Genomic DNA, 15,551 nt, shown 5'->3' on the forward strand with positions numbered 1-15,551 from the left:
CCTGTTTGATAGCCTTGATGCCTTGCCTTACTATCACAGGATTGACCCATGTCAGCTTTTGCATTGAGCCTATCTTGTAACGTTTGCCTGGCAGTTACACTCCTACCTTCGCATCCTTATGCTTATGATAATCAAAGTATTTGAAAATCATATATATGATTATATTTTGAGATATTTTTGCTTCTTCTTTAAATGTGTTCAAGGGTGAACTATTATGGAATTACTTTCATTCTGTATCAATTTTCGAGGGCGAAAATTTTTATAAGGTGGGTAGAATGTAAGACCCAGAACCTTTGAAAAGTCTTTTTATGATCAAGTTTCAAATCATATAGTTATTTACAGCCTTAATTTCAGAAATCATTTTATTAAAGATAATTAAGGCAAGTTTTGATTTATTGAACTTGAGATAATTTATGATTATTATCCAATTTTATAATTATTGGATTATTTTCTATATTTAAAGTATAAAGTTGATAGTTGTGAAATAATAAGGGTTTTCATATGGTTTGGATTAAATAATTAATATTTTAAAATAGTAATACTGCTATTTTGGGAAAATAAAGGATTTAACTATATCATCTCTAATTATTTGATTTGGGCATTTTATTGAAAATAATTTGTAAAGTTGATGAGCAAATAGTATTTTCCTATATGATTAGTGTTGGAGTTAATTTGGGTTTCAATTACTATATTATCCCCAATTTCATTTGCAATTACTAAAATGCTCATAACCCTAATTTTTGAAATGAAACCCTAACCCTAAAAACCCTAACCCGACCCGGTTTCCCCACAGCTGCTGCAGCCTTCCCTTCTAACAGCAGCGGCAATACACGCAATTCTCCTTGATTTCCATGAAAGAGAGAAACTGAGGCAGAGAGGGAGATGGAGACTGAGTTGCGGCAGAGGAGAGGCGGAAGGAAGCTCATCGTGTTGCCGTCGCCGCGCCACCGCGCCGTCGCGTCGTTGCCGTCGTTGGAGAAGCTTCGCGCACTGCTGTCACTCCCTGGCGCCACCGCAGAAGCCGCCCTCCCCGATGCCATAAATCGCGAAGAAGAGAGAGGACTCGCGCCGCCTCCGCCACTGTCAATCCGTCGAAGCTGGCGCGAGGAAAGAGGAGGAAGGGGCGCTGTCGTGCGCCGTCGCCGCCGCACCTGGGCATCGCTGCTGCAAGCTCACGTTGCCGCGTCGCTGTGCCATCATCACCATGGATCTTCTCTGTTCGTGACCTAAGCTAAGGGAGGAGAGATGAACGCGTCGAAGAGGGGCATAACTTGGGTCCCGTCGCCGCCGTCCATGGACCTCGAGCCGCGTTGCTGTTACCGGCAAGAGGGGGAAGACGCGAGCTGGAGAAGCAAGATGAGTCCTTCTGCCTCCGTTGCTTTGGTCCGCTGAGAAAGAGAAGGTGCTGCCTTTGTGCTTCCCTGTCGCCGACGAACACGGAGAAGAGGAGCTGTGGCCGCATCACTACCGTTTAGAGGACTGTGCTTGGCCGCCGTTGTACCGCCCTACTTCACCGTGGCTGAGCTCTGCCATTCCCTACCCCTTTTGGCGTGTGATGTTGTTACGGGAATCGCTATAGGAAGAGGAGCAGGCTGAGTCACCATGATTTGGGCCGCTATGACTTCCGGGATCACCGACGGAGCTCCGGGCTGAGCTTCTCCCACTTGAGACCCTGCTGCCGCTGCTGGAAGAGTTTGCCGGTAAGGGTTTTAATTGTGGTTTCTGTCCTTTTTGAATTCCGGGAATACTATAGTCGCTGTGTGTTGGTTTCAGATGTCGTGATCGGAATTTGTCGCCGCAGCCGCTTGAGGTGGCTGCCGGGCTGCCGTTGAACTGGTTCGGAGACCGCCGCCATTTCGGTTCAGCCGTTTCTTCTTCGGTTCGGTAAGCGTTTCGATTTGAAAGCCCTTTCGTTACTGTTCTGTAATCTCACGCTGAGGATTATGGCATTAATTGCTATAAGATTGAGTTTCGGTTGTTGTATGTTGCGATTAGAGTTGTTAAGACTGTTGCGAAAGTGGCTTGGAGCTGAGGTTTTGGTTGCCGTCAGTTCGGGTCGAGGCGGAAAGGACTCTATGAGACGTTTGGATTATGGAATTGCGTTTTGAGGTAGGGGCGCTTTCCGAAAACTATATTTTGTATATTGGAATTTTTACATATGGGTACTGATGTGAGGATGTGTATTTGGTGATTGTATCAGTCCTATGTATTGTTTGGTTGTTTTGTATGATTATGGGTGTTGGTTTAACTCGACTGTTGTGTGGCCCTGTGAAACGAAACGCTTTTGAAATTGATTCTTTTAAAGCTTTGAGATCGAGTTTAATTCATTGGAAATCGATTTGAGTTGAATGGACTTTCTTGAGAATGTGAAAAAAATAGAATACACTCTTAAATTCAGCTTGGCTTGCTTTAATGATCTGGTTTGATAAATGACTATTGCTGAACCGTTTCTTTGAAACTTTAGAAATGAGTTTATTCGGCTGATAATGATTTGATTTTTGAAACGGTTTTCTTGGAATATGGAATTGAGATGGTTGTTGGATTTGGCTTGCCTTGAACTGATTTTGGATTTTGGGCTGTTGAAAAGGATTGTGGAACGGTTTAGTTGGGACCCGAACCGGGTGGCAAAGTCCAAGTTTTAGGGGAGGTGCTGCCGAAATTTCTATAAAATCCGAGTCTTTATTGAAATGTTGTTTGGAGAATGATGAGTTAAAGACTTCTACTATTTTATTTGAATTATCAAGAAAAGGATGATTCATGATTTTGAAATGAGTTAGTAAAAGGGGAAATTGTAATTTAGTCTTGCTTCTTAAGAAAGGCATTGTATCTCTTTCAAGAGAAAGTTATTTAGGTGAAACTTGTGTTTTAAAGCTGTTTGAACGTGAAAAGGGTTTATGCCTTTGAATTTGACTTGGGGGTTTCAATTAAAGAAGTTTCAATGGCTTTGAAAGAACCTGAATGTCTATTGACAAGTTTCATTTTGAAATGTTTGAGAAAGGTTTTAAGTGCTCCTTGAATTCTGAACTTTTGCAAGACTAAAACAATTTTGAACAGTCGAAATGCTTTAGAATTTATCATGGGGGTTGAAGCTGGTTTTACCTAGGTAAAGGAAACGGCTTTGAAAGAAGTAAATGATTACGTGACTCGGTTTGTCTTAGATCCTATTTTATTACTCAAATCGGAAAGCCAATGTTTTAACGATTTTAAATGAATTTGGCGAAATGAGTTATGTTATTCTCCCCTAAAGACTTGGGACTCTGCCGAGAAACTTTTATTATAAAATCCCATTGTTGGATGGGTGATTTTGAATATCTCAAAGAGGCTTTTAACTTACCATGATTATGGAAGTTGTGGAAAGAGGATGCCGAGAGTGGCATTGTTTTTAAAAGGGGAATTTACCTTGGGTAAAAGTGGCTTATGAGCCTGAGATGATTTGAGAAATGAGATCTTTAAAGCCAAGGCTGAAAAGAGTTGAAACTTGATTTCAAAGTGAAATGAATTGAGAAAGTGATTTATGGCTTAAATGCCGATTTCATGAATTTGATGATTTTGAATGTGGAAGTGCTGTTTTATCGTGAGCCTGAATGGCTGTGTATGATTTATGAATATTGGCTGGTTCTGGATTGAACCGTGAGCCGGATGGCTAAGATGGATGTTGATCCATGGCTGAGAATGAATGCATATATGCTGAGATATTGATAATTGTGATTTTGCACTTCCACTATCTGAGATACGAGTTTCCCTGGGTAGTAGCAGTGGCTAGCCACCACGTGCTCCAGGTTGAGACTTGATACTCTGTTGACCCTATGTCGTAAGTGTGGCCGGGCACTGTGAAAGGCCCGGATGAGCTCGCCCCCATAAATATTCACCAGTGATGGTGATGGATAAATATTCACCAGTGAGGGTGATGGATATGGATCATGATTATGATCAAGTTTATGATGAGTATAACTCGAGTTGGGGATGCACGACAGAGGGACAGTCCAATGGTTAGCTACCAGGACTTGTCGGGTTGGCTCTATAACCGACAGATGATATCATCAGCCACTAGGGACAGGCATGCATCATATGCATTTGTGTGACATTGGTTGGGTGTGCTTATTATACTTGGTTTGCCTATGTAATTAATTGCTAACTGTTCTACTTGTAATAACTGTTTGTTTGTGCTTGAACTTCATATCTGTGTTTGCATCTGGGACTCTGTTGGATTGTGGTGATTGGTTGTTGGTTGGATTGTTTGGGCCTAGGGCCGTGGTTGGAAAGAGATTAACTGATGGTTGATTTTGGTTTTGTGTTTCTGGTTTGGAATAAAATTATGAAAGGCTATTTTGGTTTCGCATAGATAAACCGTTTTGAAAGGCTTTTGAGTTTTTGAGAATTGAACGGTTCTTCTTTCCGAAAAGATTTCCGACTTTACTTTCATTGTAAACCGTTGTTTTTGAAAAGAGGCATGAGACGGTTATGAATCACTGGTGCGATTATCTTCACGTATCCTATTACAGTAATTCCCAAAAACCCTCTACTGAGAACCCTTTCGAGGATGATGTTCTCACCCCCCTACATTTTTCCCCTTTCAGGATATGGGTGCAGAAGTCACGATGAGTTTATTTAGTTGTTGTTGAAATGCTCTATATTGCTTTAGACTATTATTTGTACCCTCGCCTTTATCTTGAGATATTCTATAAGAGGGATAGGAATTGTATTGTCTAATGCTTGTAATATTATTTATATATATGTGTATATATATGGATGTACTCTTTATGAACTTTTGTAAGTTGTATGATATTCTGTGAATGTACGTCATCGAACGAAAGTATTTTTGGGAGCGGTTTCACGGTTTAAGTTTTAAACAGGCTCATATTTTAGTATTAAATAGTATAAAAGTCGTCGTAATATCCGAGCTATCAGAGTTGCGCAGCCGGAAGCGTGAGCTTTGGTAGTTAGGGTGTTACACTCAAAGTCTTGGTGGTAAGTATTATAGCTTAGTGGTATTTGATGACTATACTAAGTTTGGATGGATTCTTTTTCTTAGCTCATAAGAATGATGTCTTTCTTGCTTTTTTAACTCTATGCAAAATGATTCAAAATGAAATTTTTTTAAAAATTGTTTTTTTACGAAGTGATGATGAAAATGAGTTTGGAAAACAACACTTTGATGAATTTGGTATTTCATATATTTTTTTATATCCTAGACTACCTCAATAAAATAGAGTTGTTGAAAGGAGAAATAGAGCCCTTCAAGAAACGACTAGGGCTATGTTTTGGTGAAAATAAAATTCCAAAATTCTTTTGGACTTAAGCCATATTTTGAACCAAATCATCATTAGAAAAGTTTTAAAGAAAATACCATATGAGCTTTGAAAAGGAGTACCACCCAATCTTAAGTACTTTCATACTTTTGGATGCAAATACTTTGTGTTAAACACTAAAGATATTTTTAAAAAATTTGATCCAAAAATCTTATGAAGGTATCTTTGTTGGATATTCAACCACTACTAAAGCTTATAAAGTTTGCATCAAGAAACATGGAATAATTGGGGAGTTCATACATATCATTTTCTTATGATTCTAACTCTATTTCAAGTGTTGTTGAGAAAATTGATGCAGGAACTAAGATTGCACAAAATTCAGATAGAATTCAAGGAAAAGACAAATCTGAACCTTCAATGGAAGATGCTGTTCACAATTTTGCAAACCAGAATCTAGGAGACGATTCTATTTTATCTCTTACTGTCCCAGAGATTTCTGAAATCTCAATGGAACTGTTCATGATCATACTCAACCTGAGATCACCTCACAAAAGCCAAGAGAATAGAAGTTCTTAAAGAACTATCCACATGAATTCATCATTGGAGATCCCTCTCATGGAGTTACCACAAGATTCTCAAGAAGAAGGAGAGGCAAATTCAATAACTTCGCTCTTGCATCAGAAATGGAACTCCCAAAATGAAAAAAATAATTGAAGATCCTTCTTGAATAAAAGCAAAGGAGGAAGAACTGGTCCATTTTAAGATCTCGCTGAGATCGTGTGAATAGGAGCAGCATTTCAGAAATTTGTTGTTGTCTTGGAAAATCCATGTGTGGACAAGCAAGAAACAAGCTACTGTTACTCTGTCAACGGCTGAGGCCGAATATATATCTCAACTTCCTCTTGTTCTCAATTGACTTGGTTTAAAATACATCTTGCACATTACGAATTGCAAGTCAATAGTATCCCTATGTTTTGTGACAACTTGAGTGCAATAAATCCTTTTTTTTAAAAAAAAATCATGTTTTACACTCAAGAACTAAGCACATTAAAGTAAGATTTCATTCCATAAAAGAACATGTGCTAAAGGGAACAATTGACATTCAATTTGTGAAATTGAGAACCACTCTGGGGACTGTTCGTTGTTGAGTTCTTTTAATTAAATATGCTTAAAGATTTTTCTGGTTGTTTTTGTCTCTCAAGTTACAGGAGACAAAACTGGGCAGATAATGACTCCCTCTAGGTTCCATGAAGTTTAGACTATGTGTTGATAATTTTAAATGAATTTGGATCTGAACTAAATCTTTGGTGGTCAAATGTGTTTCCTTAAAACCACCACTAAGCCCAAAAGAAAGTTGTTTTGTTTTATGTAGTGGGTCTCATTTATTGTTTTGATCACATACACCAAAAAGAAGAGTATTTGCATTCATCATTTTTCAAGTCAAATCAGTTTCAAAATCTTTTCATTCTTTTATTTGACTTGTCATTTCAAAACTGCCTGTATTGTTTTTAAAATTCAAAGTTCTTTGAATTTCATTTTATTGAATTGGTCTATGCTTTCAAAGGATTTTTGAACATTTAAAGCAGTTATTATGATAACTTTTCATCTTCTCTACTACTCCCATTTTTCTTTACATATAGAATATTTTTACCTTGCATTTTTGAGTATTTTGGTGTCAATCTGAGTAATGAAATCAAAGACAAAATTTTATATCTTATGGGTAGTGGTGCTGTAAAGAAATCTCAGAAAAAGGGCACAAAGGCAGCCAAGGACACAATTTTGAAAGAAGAGAAAGATCCTCTTGCAATCGAGGATGAGGGATCTGATGTCTAGTCCAACTTGATGCAGCTGTTTTCTTATAATCTATTTTTTTGATGATATATTTTACAACTTTTGTTGACACTAACACTTATACATGTTTTGCACTTGTGGATTGCATATTAAACTGTTTTTGTGTGCAGAATTACCATTCTCGATAACAACAGGGGGAGCAAGCATTGTGTGAAAATAAATTGAAATAGTTATAGTGAAACAAGTTGAATTTATGATGCTTGAGACTGGCTGCAATTTTCATTGTTTTACACTATTATTTCACGCAGCTATGTGTATGCATATTGGTCTGATTGTGAATATTGCTTATACTTATTATAGTTTTTGTTTTGTTTTGGTATCTGAGTTTTTTTAGGCTGCTCCATGATGTTGTTGCTGAAAAATTGTTTCTGAAACATTGGTTTATCATTATTTTTGTTTTATTTTTGGATTTCAGTTGTTGAACTCTGTTGGGTGACTGTAACCTGGCTTTTACTTTTTTACATGCTCTACACTTTTTGCATATATGGTGAACTATTTTTCCATGCAGGGGGAGAAAGAAAAGTGAATTGAAAGGCTGCTGTTTGTTTTTATCTATGATGATAATGTTTGAAGCTGCTATTGTTGCTGTTTGTTTTTATCTATGATGATGTTTGAACTTGCTGTTTATAACTTGAATTTACTACTATTTATTATTTAAATTTATGTTGAAAAATCTACTATTTGATCTAGTTGTGAATATTGTTTATAGCTTAGAATTTGAGCTTGTGAATAAATAGTATTTAATTAACTTTTGGTTTAGCTCTGATTCATGCTTGTTTCAAGGAGGGCTGATGATTTTTTGTGAATTGATAAGAGTCTTGCAAATTTTTAACATATGATGTGTCCCTCCTTGATGACAAAAGGGGGAGAAAAATGAAAGAAGGGCTGAATTGCTGAATTGAAGCTATTTCTTTGCTGTCCTGTTTGGACATGAGCATTTTGTTTGAACATGAGCATTCTGTTTCATATTTGTGCTCTGTTTAATATTTGTGCTATGCTTTGTGCTCTGTTTTGGCTCATTGTTTTGAGCACTTTGTGTTAGAGAATTTAAACTTGAGCTCTGATTATATTTTGAAAAATTTATTTGCTCAAATATACATATATGTGCGGTCTGGATCATATTGTGAAAATAATGGCTCGGTCTTAAAGGTTCCATGTTTTGAAATCTTTATCTTCCTGGAACTCTTTAGAGCTTGTATACAGGTGATGTCTTTCTTGAATATTTTGTTAATCAGGCACAGATTAAGGGGGAGCACATTGAACAAAAGAAAAGGAGAGATTTTGGCAAATCATCAAAGGGAAGTTATCCATCCTAATTACTCTTTCAATTTAGTTTAATAATTTTTGTCATCAAGGGGGAGATTGTTGAGTTTGGCAAACTGAAATGATGATCAAACATTATTAAAATGTAAATTAAGAAATTATTAAAATTATTATTAAATATTTTATTTAATAATTTTCAATAGGTTGTTTGATGATTTATGTTCAAATGTGCAGGCAAACAATTTAATTTCCTATTGGGCCAAAAAGATAGAACAGCCCACTTTGGCCAAAGAATTACTTTAGCTTTGTGCAAAAATCAATTCAAACATAAAGTGGCTGAAATTTGAAATGAATATAAGCCCAAATCAAAAGCCCATATTGATAAAATAAATAAAGAAGGAAATGACCCAAGGAAACCATACAACAATCACAATACAAAGGAGTCTAATTTTGATGAAGCATGGTTCGGATACCCACTCCCCTCTGGAATGGAATCCAAATTTTAATTGAATTAAAAGCATGCCTTCCACAGATGCCTTTCTCAATGGGTGATGGATTTCAAATTCAATTAACTAGTTTTAATCCTTGGAAACAGGAAAGAGAAAGTTGAAATTGATTTGATGGAATTAATTAATTTCACACGTTATAAAGCATGGGGGAAAGAAATGGATAATTAACTCATTTTAATCTCCTTCTTTACTCTCATTGAAAGATTTTCTTTCGTCTCTCTCTTCTCTCTCTTGGTTTCAGATTGTCACTTTCATCAGTGAAAGAAAATGGAAGAAGTTATCAGAGGTAGAAGCAGAGAAGCTAGATGCAAGCAAGAGGCCAAGGTGATGATGACCCTTGCAAAAAGAAGATCCAAGGCATGGTGTGGCTGAGATCTTTACCACAATAGGTAAGATGTGGTGAGGAAGTCTCAAGATCTCTATACCTAGAAATGGAAGCAATCCATTTTAGTCAGAGAAGAAGATCCCTGAGGCATGGCTCGACTCTACTTTTTGTTCACCCATCACAAAAGGTAGCTAGAGAGGCTACGTGAAGGAGGAAGCAAAAGTGGAGCAGGAGGAGCTGTCATAGATCAAGTGTTCATCAAGGGTCAGGAATCCTTCTTGGGGACCAAGTCAAGATGGAAGGCTCAGATTGATGAAGCTTGAAGAAAAGGGATGAGAGAGAGGTAATTGCATGTTGGTTTAGCTTTTGGTTCCCTCTCTCTTCTCTCTGTCAGAACTGGTTTGGTGTTGAAGAAGAAGAAGTTGGCTCGGTTGAATCATTTCAACCTTGGAAGCTTCCCCATCTATAATAAGGGTGAACGGCTAAGGCTTGAGACAAGGAGTGAGAGCACACGTTTGGGTTCCCATAACTCTTTGAGCTATTTATTCTTCTCCTTCATGGCTTTCATTAAATATTTCTTTTTCTCAGTGAGTCTGTCTGTGTTTCATTGGTAAAAGGAAAAATGTGAGGTTTTGTAAGAAAAAGCCAATGAGTGGAAAAAGGCAGAGAGTTAAAGAAAAGCCAGAGAATTAAAGAAAAAGCCATTATTATCTCAGAAATTCTTTGTATGTATTTCTGTTTTGTTGTCATGATCCTGAGGGGATCCCATTGCAAGTTAGGTTAGCACTTTGCGGTTGAAAGCTAGATTGAGGTCTAATCAAGTTCAGGTTGGGGTAGAATCTGGACTTGTTCCCTTGCAAGTTGGGTTAGCACTTTGCAGTTGAAAGTTTGGTAGGTGACCAAGTCAAGTTCAGTTTTGGGGATAGATTCTAGACTTGTCCCGGATAGGAATGGGTAGTTCCTATGGAAGAATTGGTGTACGTAATTTGTTGATTATAGTGAAATTCCGTCATTGTTGTGATGGAGACTAGATGTAGGCTGCATTGCACTTAGCAGCTGAACCAGGATACTTCTGGGTGTGATTCTCTCTTTCTCATTTACTCCATTTCTGATTCTATTGCGTAGGAGACAAAATTGAAAAATATCTCCTAACCGGTTACGAGACAAAAAGAAAATGTCTCTTGACTTGTTATGAGACAAAAAGTAGAAATATCTCCTGAAGCTATCTTAAAAGGCAGAAAGTAATATTTAGCAAAAAGATGGGCTAAGATTCAACCCCCCCTTCTCTTAGTCACTGATTACCATTAGGAGGGTTTTAAGGTGTTTTGAGCTTGGAGAGAAATTGGACAAGGTATGATTTCAGTTTCTTGTAGTTAATATATAATGTTGCGTAAAACTTAGGCTAGCGGCCATTAAGATATGTCTGAATTATATGCTTGATTGATTGAATGTATGTGGTGAATTGTATGAGTGTGATTGTGATGATGGCATTGAAATTAGTCGTTAATATATGAATTGTGATTGGATTTTGAATGGTGAAATGAATTAGAGGTTTGAATAAAGATTTGATTTAGTATATGGATAAAATGTGATTAATGATGATTTCTGATGCGGTGGAATGTATGTTAATTATTATTGTTGATAATGATTGATGATAATAGTGGGAATCGTTGGATTTGTAAGTGAAAATTATTGAATGATGAAGGATTTAGTTGTTGGATTGGTTGTAAAATGAATAAAGAGTATGTAATAATGTGTAGAAGGTTTGGTATTGAATTAGGTGGGATTGGTTTGGTTTTGGATTGAGAATTTTGGAAAATTAGAGGATTTGAACTTTTCGTAAAAACTTATGTTTGACCAACTTCGGTGGGCAATAACTTGGCTTCTAGACCCCAAAATCTTGTGAAACTTGTCTTAAATAAAAATTGGATCTGTGAAATTTAAGACATTCGAAGAACGGACTGTAAATTATTTTTAACGAAAAGGTTATGTGTATTTAAAGTTTGGTGTGAAAAACTGGTTTTCTGAACTTAACAGCTTTTTTTGGAGAAATTCACATTCATGCGTACGTGGGGAATGTCATGCATACGCAAGTCCATGGTGCTGTCCATACTCTCGCATACGTGAAGGTGGTTCATGTACGTGACCTTTGCAACTTTTGAACTCATGCGTACGCCGGTGGCATGCATATGCATGACCACTTTGTTTTGCTAAAGTTGTATTTATTTTTTGAGTTTTTAACCATTTTCCTAAATTTTCAAACTTTCATAACCCCTGTTTAAGGTCCGATAACTTGTTTTAGGCTTGAGAATAAGTGTAAGCATGATTATCAAGTAAAATTGATGAAGTTGAATAAGAGTATAGATTAGAGTGTTAAGGATTATGATGGGTTGATGAGAGGTGTGATAAAAAGGAATGATGATGATTAAAAAAGAATTGAGGATGACGAGGTTGGCTATAAGAATGGTGGATGATGATGATTTATCTTAATTATGATTTTTGAATGAATTGGAAATGGATTTGGAAATGAAATGAAATCTAATTGAGATATGTGACCGGGTAAGATGCAGTGGCATTATCCACTTGCTCCGGGTAAAAGTTGAGACACCGGGTAAGTGGCATTATCCACTTATTCCAGGTAAAAGTTGAGATACCGGGTAAGATAGAGTGGCGTTGTCCACTTACTCCGGATAATGGTTTGAGACGCAAGGTAAGATTCAAGGGTTGAGTTTTGTTACACTTGCTCTAGGTTAAGAATTTTAACACCGCCTGGGTAAGAGGCAAGGGTTGAGGTTGTCCCCCTTGTTCCAGGTTACGCAGATAAAATACAAGGGTTACGGTTTTGTCCCACTTGCTCCTATTGTAATGTTCCTGTCCAGGGTTGGCCACTAAACATGTCGGGTTTGGCTATATAACTGATAGACGAGACTCATCAGCCATAGGGCAGACATGCATCCTATGCACTTGTATGTTTTGTTTAAGTATGCATTTGTTTTGGCTTGCCTATTTGATTAACTGTAATTAACTACTACTTGATCTAATTGTTGTATCTGCTATCCATATCTATATTTTTCTTGTTTGTATTGTATGTGTCTGTTTTTGAGAGATCCCTCATGTTGGCAGAGGTGACGTTGAGGGTTGTCCAATTGGTGATAAGGAGGTTTGCATATAATGGAAAAGGAAGAGTTAGACTAGAATCCTTAGATATAATTACCATAATTCGGGTATAGTGAGAACTCTATGATTTTGAGTATGGGTTGTTAGAGTTTAGAAATGCCTCTGGCTTCCCGAAACCTTATATCTTAACTATTTAGGCACTATTACCGTACTGAAAATCTCCAGTTCTCTTTCCATACATATTCTATTATTTTTCAGATGCAAGACGTGAGGTACTTCGCTGAACGTGCCAGAGACTCTTTGGCAGTGAAGATCTACTTTTGGAGATTTTGAATTTTGTATTTGTACATGTATATATGTAGTATTATCCACATTTGTATAGAATTTGTATTTTGTCCCTCTTAGAGGTTGACTTTAGAGAACCAGGATTTGTATTTTATGTTTTTGGTTTATTTTGGGCTATATATATATATATATATGTTCTCCGGCCGGCCTTTGCTTCATAGATCGAGTCTGGAGTTTGCTATAAGTATCTTGTTGGAACTCTTTATATATGTACATATTTTCTCTCTTCTACTTTTCATTTTTCTGCTTTAAAATCTTCACGTTTCGAGTGTGATGTGGTTTCTGTTTGTTTTGTTTATCCTTTTTTCAACGCTCCTAATTAAAACTATTCTTCATATATACATAAGTACATATTTTGTTTTTAGAGGTCGTAGTGCCTCACCACTTTTGGTTTACAACCTAGACGTAAAGCTTTGTGTGGTAGAGTGTTATAATATACACTTTAGATATTTTAATGTTTTCTTTCTAATTAAATTGTTCATTGCCTATAGTTTTAAGTGGTTGGTATGCTACTTGTTTGTGGTACACTGTATCTGTTTATGTTTGTTTTCTCCTATTATATAGCTTAAATTGTAGGTGTACATGCAATACTTTTTATGTCTATTATTCTCTCATGAAATTTTATTTTGCATTGTCCAATTTATTTGAAGGATTGACATGTTTCTTCATTTGTTGGGTCTTTTTTTACTTAAAATGCTCCATACCTCTAGTTTTAATTATTGTTGTAAATCATGGAAGAGAAATAGTACTTTAAGAAAAATAGGTAAGCGGTGAACATGATATTTTAGCAATATAAGATGCCACACTTAAAAATATTATCAGGATAGATGTCCACCACTAGATATGTGTGATTATATATTCATGTTTTGTTTGTTTGTTTAGTTATTGTCATGATAGATGTCCACTAGATATGTGTAATTATATATGTCATATTTTATTTGTTTCTTTGGTTATTGTCATAATAGATGTCCACTAGATATGTGTGATTATATATTGGTGTTTTTTTGTTTGTTTGTTTGGTTTTAGATGCTTACTCTCAAATCCTTGATTGGATTTGGTGATGTAACTACTATAAAAAAGATTCATAAATGATGGTATTTTTATTATGAAGTCTAACTTTGTCTTAAATAATTTGAAAAAAAATTGAGTTTGATTATGTTGTTGGCATTAAATGGGTACTATGGTAGCATTTGGAAAAAAGATTGAGATTGAGACTGAGATTGAATGAGTAAGACTGAGACTGAAATAACTCAAATAAGTCTCAGTATTATGTTTGGTGTAAAAGTGTATAGGACTGAGTTATGTCTCAGTATCCTGTTTGGTTTTATATAGAAATTGAGACAAAAATATTTGAAATTATAAAATTATCCCTAATTTTAAAATGAAACCCTAACTCAAATCCTGTTTCAATTTCCAGCCCCTTTCTTTTCTCCCCTGAGCTCCAACTGAGAAGTGAAGGAATCATCCAGTCAATCTTGCCGCCGGCAGCAGTGCCAATGATCCCATCGAGTAAGGTGCAGGTTATTTATCCAAATACTAAATAGTAGTAAGAAAGATGAGAAAGTTATGGTTAACAACAACACATTTTAGTTTTAACACAAATCTGGTACTTCACTTTATTCCATTAAAATCAATACCTCAAATCAAATATATTAAGCCAAAACACATTGCATGATTAATTCCAAGTCTACCCACATTGCATCTAAGTCTCAAAATTGAAAATAAATAGAAACAGAAAAATATACCTAAAATTGGAGGAAGATTTATGCATATATAATAAAAGGTTCAAAAACATCAAAGCAAGATTAATCAGACAACTGACGTAATCCCCATTAAACAATCTAATAAAAAGAAGAAAAACCAAAGGAAGGTAACCACGCAACATTATCAAAACCAGTTTAGAATATCCAATCAGGACACAAATTTTGATCAGACTAACTAACCTAAGTCACGGAAGCTACGTCGATGACAAGGTGGTGGTAGACCTAGCAACGACAATAGGCAGAGGCTGCAGCTGGGGTCTTTGATGCTTGTCCTGCGTAGGAGAAGATGAGGAGATGAGAACACTGGCTATAAAGATGAAGGTACGGCAGCAACTCACTTACCTCGCGATGGCTACGATGGGTGACGATGCAACTATGTTCCTGGCGATGTAAAGATGAACAAATGAGAAGATTTGAGAAGTAGTCATAATTTGATTATGATGCACAGAAACTTGTCTCTCAACAAATTTCCCTCGGCAAGTATACCGAATTGTCGTCAAGTAAAAACTCACAATAGAGTGAGGTCGAATCCCACAGGGATTGATTGGTCAAGCAACTTTAATCAGAGGAATGTTCTAGTTGAGCTACAAAGAAATTGAGTTGATGTTTGCAGAAACATAAATGGCGGGAAAGTAAATAACAGAAAGTGTAAATGCTGGAAATAAAGAGCAGAATGTAAATGGCGGAAAGTAAATTGCAGAATCTTAAATGGGGATTAGGGGACGTGAACATAAAAGTAAATGGCAGAAAGTAAAAAGAATGGGTAAGATCAGAAATGGGGATTCATTGGGCTCAGGAGATGTTGTATTCTCCGGATCAAGTTCATTCTCATCTCTTCCTCAATCAATGCATTCATTGATCTCCTTGGCAATCTTAAGTGATTGGATTCCAATTCCTTGGCAACCCAATCTCTCAAATCTTGATCAATAGCCAATTCCTTGGTCTAATTGCTCATGAGAAGAGATGAAGTATGGTCACTGATTATACCACATGTATTCCCAAATCAAAGTGTTAGTAGGATTATATGTCACTATATCCATCCAAACCCAAATTCGGTCCAACATGAGAAAGCATTTCTAGCATGATCTCTTCATTCCTCTTCCAAGGTTTCGAAGAGATCCAAGTATGA

The sequence above is a fragment of the Arachis hypogaea genome, chromosome 19 (assembly GCF_003086295.3).
Source record: "Arachis hypogaea cultivar Tifrunner chromosome 19, arahy.Tifrunner.gnm2.J5K5, whole genome shotgun sequence".
In the NCBI taxonomy this organism is placed as follows: Eukaryota; Viridiplantae; Streptophyta; class Magnoliopsida; order Fabales; family Fabaceae; genus Arachis; species Arachis hypogaea.